Raw genomic sequence first — 7,257 nt, 5'->3', positions numbered from 1 at the left:
GGAAAGCAGAGAGACGGAAGGGAAGGCATCTTCATACGCTTATCTGAAATTCCTACCAATGAATTACATAAGTATCTCTATCTTTATCTTTATGTTTTATGCGTTTATCACCATACCCATTTGAGTTTGCCTGACTAAGATTTACAAGGTGACCATAGCTTGCTTCATTCCAACAATCTCTGTGGGATCGACCCTTACTCGCGTAAGGTTTATTACTTGGACGACCCAGTACACTTGCTGGTTAGTTGTGCGAAGTTGTGTTTATGCCATGGTAATGAACACCAAGTTTTTGGATTCATTACCGGGGATTATTTGATTTGTGAAAAGTATTGATCACAATTTCGTGCACCACTTATAGATTTACCTTAGAAGTTATATAAGAGTAGTAGTAATTAGTATATCTATTTTGATTTTATTTCCAATTAAGCTATAATTTATTTTTCTCATCATCAGCAAACATGAATAAAATAGTAGATTTTTAGAATAAAGAGGCAATTTAATTTCAAGTTCTAAATAAGGAAAATTCTAATTATTTATATGTGGTAGCAATACTTTTTGTCTTCTGAATGAATGCTTGAACAGTGCATATTTTTGATACTGAATTTCATGAATGTTAAAATTGTTTGCTTATGAAAGAATGATGAATAAGAGAAATATTATTGCTGATCTGAAAAATCATGAAATTGATTCTTGAAGCCAATAGCCAATAGAAAAAGAATGATGAATAAGAGAAAAAGCAGTGAAAAAAAAGCAAAAGAGGTAGAAAAAGCCAATAGCCCTTTAAACAAAAAGGCAAGGGTGAAAAGGATCCAAGGCTTTGAGCATCAATGGATAGGAGGGCACAGGGAAATAAATTCAGGCCTAAGCGGCTCAATCAAGCTGTCCCTAACCATGTGCTTGTGGCATGCATGTCCAAGTGAAAAGCTTGAGACTGAGTGGTTAAAGTCATGATCCAAAGCAAAGGAGTGTGCTTAAGAACTCTAGACACCTCTAATTGGGGACTTTAGCAAAGCTAAGTCACAATCTGAAAAGGTTCACCCAGTTATGTGTTTGTGGCATTTATGTATCCGGTGGTAATACTGGAAAAGAAAGTGCTTAGGGCCACGGCCAAGACTCATAAAGTAACTGTGTTCAAGAATCAACATACTAAACTAGGAGAATCAATAATACTATCTGAATTCTGAATTCCTATGGATGCCAATTATTCTGAATTTCAAAGGATAAAGTGAGATGCCAAGACTATTCAGAAGCAAAAAGCTACTAGTCCCGCCCATCTAATTGGAATCTGAGCTTCACTTAAAACTCTGAGATATCATTGCTTCTTAATTTCTTTTTATCCTATTTTATTTATCTAGTTGCTTGAGGACAAGCAATAGTTTAAGTTTGGTGTTGTGATGAGCGGATATTTTATACACTTTTTGGGGGTAATTTCATGTAGATTTTAGTATGTTTTAGTTAGTTTTTAGTATAATTTTATTAGTTTTTAGGCAAAATTCATATTTCTGGACTTTTCTATCAGTTTGTGTGTTTTTCTGTAATTTCAGGTATTTTCTGGCTGAAATTGAGGGAGCTGAGCAAAAATCTGATTTAGGCTGAAAAAGGACTGCTGATGTTGTTGGATTTTGACCTCCCTGCACTCGGGATGGATTTTTTGGAGCTAAAAGAGTCTAATTGGCGCGCTCTCAATTGGGTTGGAAAGTTGATATCCATGGCTTTCCAGAAATATATAATAGTCCATACTTTGCACGAAGATAGATGATGTAAACTGGCGTTCAACGCCAGTTCCATATTGCAGTTTGGCGTTCAGCGCCAGGAACAGGTTGCAAGTTGGAGTTCAATGCCAGAAACAGGTTACAACCTAGCGTTCAACTCTAGAAACAGCCCAGGAACGTGAGAAGCTTAAGCCTCAGCCCCAGCACACACCAAGTGGGCTCCAAAAGTGGATTTTTGCACTATCCATCCTAGTTTACTCATTTTATGTAAACATAGGTTACGGTTTTAGTATTTAAACAACTTTTAGAGACTTATTTTGTATCTCATGACATTTTTTAGATCTGAATTTTATACTCTTTGACGGCATGAGTCTCTAAACTCCATTGTTGGGGGTGAGGAGCTCTGCAGCGTTTTGATGAATTAATGCAATTATTTCCGTTTTCTATTCAAACATGCTTGTTCCTATCTAAGATGTTCATTCGCGCTTCACTATGAAGAAGGTGATGATCCGTGACACTCATCACATTCCTCAATCCATGAACGTGTGCCTGACAACCACCTCCGTTCTACATCAGATTGAATGAGTATCTCTTAGATTTCTTAATCAGAATCTTCGTGGTATAAGCTAGAATTGATGGCGGCATTCATGAGAATCCGGAAAGTCTAAACCTTGTCTGTGGTATTCTGAGTAGGATTCAAGGATTGAATAGCTGTGACGAGCTTCAAACTCGCGATTGTTGGGCATAGTGACAGACGCAAAAGGATCAATGGATCCTATTCCGACATGATCGAGAACCAATAGATGATTAGCCGTGCTGTGACAGAGCATTTGGACCATTTTCACTGAGAGGATGGGAAGTAGCCATTGACAATAGTGACGCCTTACATACAGCTTGCCATGGAAGGAGCCTTGCATTTATGAAAGTGAGAAAGCATTATGTTGCAAGAATTCAGAGGACAAAACATCTCCAAAACTCCAACATATTCTCCATTATTGCACAATAAGTATTTATTTTATGCCCTTTCACTTTTTACAATTGAACTTGTAAAACACTGTTGTTGGTATCCTGACTAAGAATAATAAGATAACCATAGCTTGCTTCAAACCAACAATCTCCGTGGGATTCGACCCTTACTCACGTAAGGTATTACTTGGACGACCCAGTGCACTTGCTGGTTAGTTGTGCGGATTGCAAAAGTGTGATTGCAATTTTCGTGCACCAATATCCAAACAATTTTCTAGTTACGAAAAATAGTGATAAACGGATATTTTATACCCTTTTTAGGTTCATTTTCTTAGTGTTTTCAATACATTTTATCAAGTTTTATCATATTTTAGTAGGTTTTAGTGCAAATTTACTTTTTGGATGCTATTTTGAGTTTTTGTATTTTCTTATGATTTTAGGTGATTTTTCGGTGAAAATTGCAAGTTTTGGCAAAGTCTGGTTAAGAGGATAAGAAAGGATAGCAGATGTTATCAGATCCTGACCTCCATGCATTTGAACGAGAATTTCTAGAGCTACAGAGGTGCAATTGACGTGCTCTCAATGGTGTTGGAAAGCTAAGAGCTTTCCAGCAATATATAATACTCTATAACTTTCTTTGAAAATGACTGCCCAAAATGGGCGTTGAATGCCCAACTTACCCCCTTCGTGGCGTTTAACGCCCCATAACGACCAAGTCCAGTGTTGAACGCCTAAAACTGGCATTCAATGCCACCAAGGGAGCATCAAGGCAGCGTGGACACCCCGTAGTGGGCATTCAACACCCATTCATCCAAGTTAGACGCCAACTCAGCCTAAACACTCACCAAGTGGGCCCAGAAGTGGATGTTCGCACCTTTCTGCTTAGTTTATTTCATTTTTGTAATTTTTAATTATTAGATTAGTATATATAGGCGAAGATCACCCATGTTTAGATCTTTAGCCTCTCAGAATTTATTTTCTGTTTTCTCTGTAACTTATGAGCGGCTAAACCTCCTAGGTTAAGGATAGGAGCTGTGCTCATTCCTATAGATTAATATCATTGTTTTTCAACTTTAATATATGTTTGATTCCATTCTATGATGTATTATCATTCTTCATCTTTGTAAATCTGGAGTGGAACAAAAGTATGACCTCTTATTCTACATGAGTTCTTTACCAGTCTTGACCCAGATATTATTGAGCTACAGCTTGAGAGTACATCACAGATTCCAACAAGTTACTTGGGCTAATTGGGATACGTGTCATAAAATCTCGTTAGTCATGGATAATGGAGGTCCCTGTGGTGCTAAGGCTAGAATCATAGAGCTTCATTCTTCGATTCGGAGGATCCAACCTTGTCTGTGGTGTTTTGAGTAGGATCATCAGAGATTGAATTGCGTGAGCTTCACCCTCGTCTAGGTTGACTAACTTGTTCGGGCATTTGGTTTGGATAAGAGGAGATTAATGACCACTACCCCTGGCTTAATCACTTACAGCCTTGCCATTGAATGAATCACTCATTGTTAAAGTAGTCAATAAGAAATATCAATCCGAATGAATAAGCATCTCCAAAGCCTTAACTAATTTCTCACTATTGTTTCTACGTCAATTCTTTATTTCTTTTGTTATTGTTTTGTTTATGCGCCTACAACAATGATGAGCGGATATTTTATACGCTTTTTGGGGGTAATTTCATGTAGAGTTTAGCATGTTTTAATTAGTTTTTAGTAGAATATTATTAGTTTTTAGGCAAAAATCATATTTTTGGACTTTACTATGAGTTTGTGTGTTTTTCTGTGATTTCAGGTATTTTCTGGCTGAAATTGAGGGAGCTGAGCAAAAATCTGAGTTAGGCTGAAAAAGGACTACTGATGTTGTTGGATCCTGACCTCTCTGCACTCGGAATAGATTTTTTGGAGCTACAGGCGTCCAATTGACGCGCTCTCAATTGGGTTGGAAAGTAGACATCCAGGACTTTCCAGCAATATATAATAGTCCATACTTTGCGCGAAGATAGATGACGTAAACTGGCGTTCAACGCCAGTTTCATGCTGCTGTCTGGTGTCCAGCGCCAGAAATAGGTTACAAGTTGGAGTTCAGCGCCCAAAACACATTACAACCTGGCGTTCAACTCCAGAAAGAGCCCAAGCACGTGAGAAGCTTTAGTCTCAGCCCCAGCACACACCAAGTGGGCCCCAGAAGTGGATTTCTGCACCAATTATCTTAGTTTACTCATTTTCTGTAAACCTAGGTTACTAGTTTACTATTTAAACAACTTTTAGAAACTTATGTTGGACCTCATGACATTTTCAGATCTGAATTTTTATACACTTTGACGGTATGAGTCTCTAAACTCCATTGTTGGGGGTGACGAGCTCTGCAGCATCTCAATGAATTAATGCAATTGTTTCTATTTCATTCAAACGTGTGTGTGTTCCTATCTAAGATGTTCATTCGTGCTTAATTGTGAAGGAGGTGATGATCCGTGACACTCATCACCTTCCTCAATCCATGAATGTGTGCCTGACAAACACCTCCGTTCTACATCAGATTGAATGATTATCTCTTAGCTTCCTTAATTAGAATCTTCGTGGTATAAGCTAGAACTGATGGCGGCCACTCTTGAGGATCCGGAAAGTCTAAACCTTGTCTATGGTATTCCGAGTAGGATTCAGGGATTGAATGGCTGTGACGAGCTTTAAACTCGCGATTGCTGGGCGTGATGACAAACGCAAAAGGATCAATGGATCCTATTCCAACATGATCGAAAACCGACAGCTGATTAGCCGTGCTGTGACAGAGCATCAGGACCGTTTTCACAGAGAGGATGGGAAGTAGCCACTCACAATGGTGACACCTTACATACTGCTTGCCATGGATGGAACTTTACAAACAATTGAGTTGAATATTACATTGCAGAAATTCAGAGGACAAAGCATCTCCAAAACTCCAACATATTCTTTATTAATAAAGTAACAATTCCTTATTCCAAATACTTTTACTTCATACAATTAAATCCAAATAATCTTATTGGCATCCTGACTAAGATTAATAAAATAAACATAGTTTGCTTCAAACCAATAATCTCCGTGGGATTGACCCTTACTCACGTAAGGTATTACTTGGACGACCCAGTGCACTTGCAGGTTAGTTGTACGGATTACAAATTCGTGCACCAAGTTTTTGGCGCCGTTGCCGGGGATTGTACGAGTTTGAACAACTAAAGGTTTATTTTATTTCTTAGATTAGGAATAATTTATTTTTATTGTTATAGAGTCATTAAATCCTAATAGGATAGTTTCTTTTCAAAAAAAAATTTTTTTCAAAAATATTATTTTTCTTAATCAATTGCTAATTTTCGTGAGTTTAGTGTCTTGTTCTAAGTTTGGTGTCAATTGCATATTTTATATTTTTCTTTAAAATTTTCGTATTAGTGTTCTTTGTTCTTCCTTGATCTTCAAGTTGTTCTTGTTTATTTTTCTTGTTTGATCTTGAGTTCTTCTTGTTTTGTGTCTTTTCTTGTTTTTCTTGTGCTTTTTCAAAACATTAACTTTCAAAAATTATACTTTTATCCACAAAAATAATACATCTTTAAAATACATTACATTTTTAGCTCAGTTGGTTATAGCGTTGGCTTATGTTCTTGGCAATTGGGCATCTTCTTTTAAAAATATTTTTCAAAAATAATTTTTCTTTGATTGAATCTTGTGCCAAACTCTAAGTTTGGTGTTTTCTTGTTAATTTTTCTTTAATTTTCGAAAATTTATCTTAGTTTTCTAAAAATTTTAAGTTTGGTGTTCTTTCTTTTGTTCTTGGTGTTCTTGTGAATCTTCAAGGTGTTCTTGAGTCTTTCTTGTGTTTTGATCTTAAAATTTTTAAGTTTGGTGTTCCTTGGTGTTTTCCCTCTAAAATTTTCGAAAATAAGGAGCATTAGATCTAAAAATTTTAAGTCTTGTGTCTTTTATGTGTTTCTCTCTTTCATCATAAAATTCAAAATTCAAAAAAAAATAAAAATATCTTTTCTAACTAATTTTAAACTACATTTTCAAAATTTTTATATAAAAATTCAGATTTCAATTTCAAAATTTTTCAATTCTTTTTTTAATATATATTTTATTATCTTTTTCAAAAATTTTATCCTAACCACTTTCTCCTTTTCCTCAAATCTTTCGAAAATCTTCAAAAAAAATATCTTCATTTTTTTTATTTTATTTCGTTTTTACTGGTTCTATTTTTACTTTATTTTATAAAATAAATTTTTATAAAATAAATAATATCAACATTCATACCATCTCCTTTATTCCATCATGGAACTAAGTGGAATTGAACAGTCCAGGAGGACTCTGGGGTTATATGCTAACCCCACTACTGCTTCATATGGGAGTAGTATCTGTATACCCTCCATTGGAGTTAGTAGTTTTGAGTTGAATCCTCATCTCATTATCATGGTGCAGCAAAGCTACCAGTATTCCGATCTTCCACACGAAGAACCTACAGATTTCTGGCACAATTTTTGTAAATTGCTGACACAGTACATGATAAGGAAGTAGATCAGGATGTCTACAGATTATTACTGTTT

Source organism: Arachis duranensis, chromosome 3, assembly GCF_000817695.3.
Source record: "Arachis duranensis cultivar V14167 chromosome 3, aradu.V14167.gnm2.J7QH, whole genome shotgun sequence".
Lineage (NCBI taxonomy): Eukaryota > Viridiplantae > Streptophyta > Magnoliopsida > Fabales > Fabaceae > Arachis > Arachis duranensis.
Note: the sequence above shows the minus strand (reverse complement) of the source record.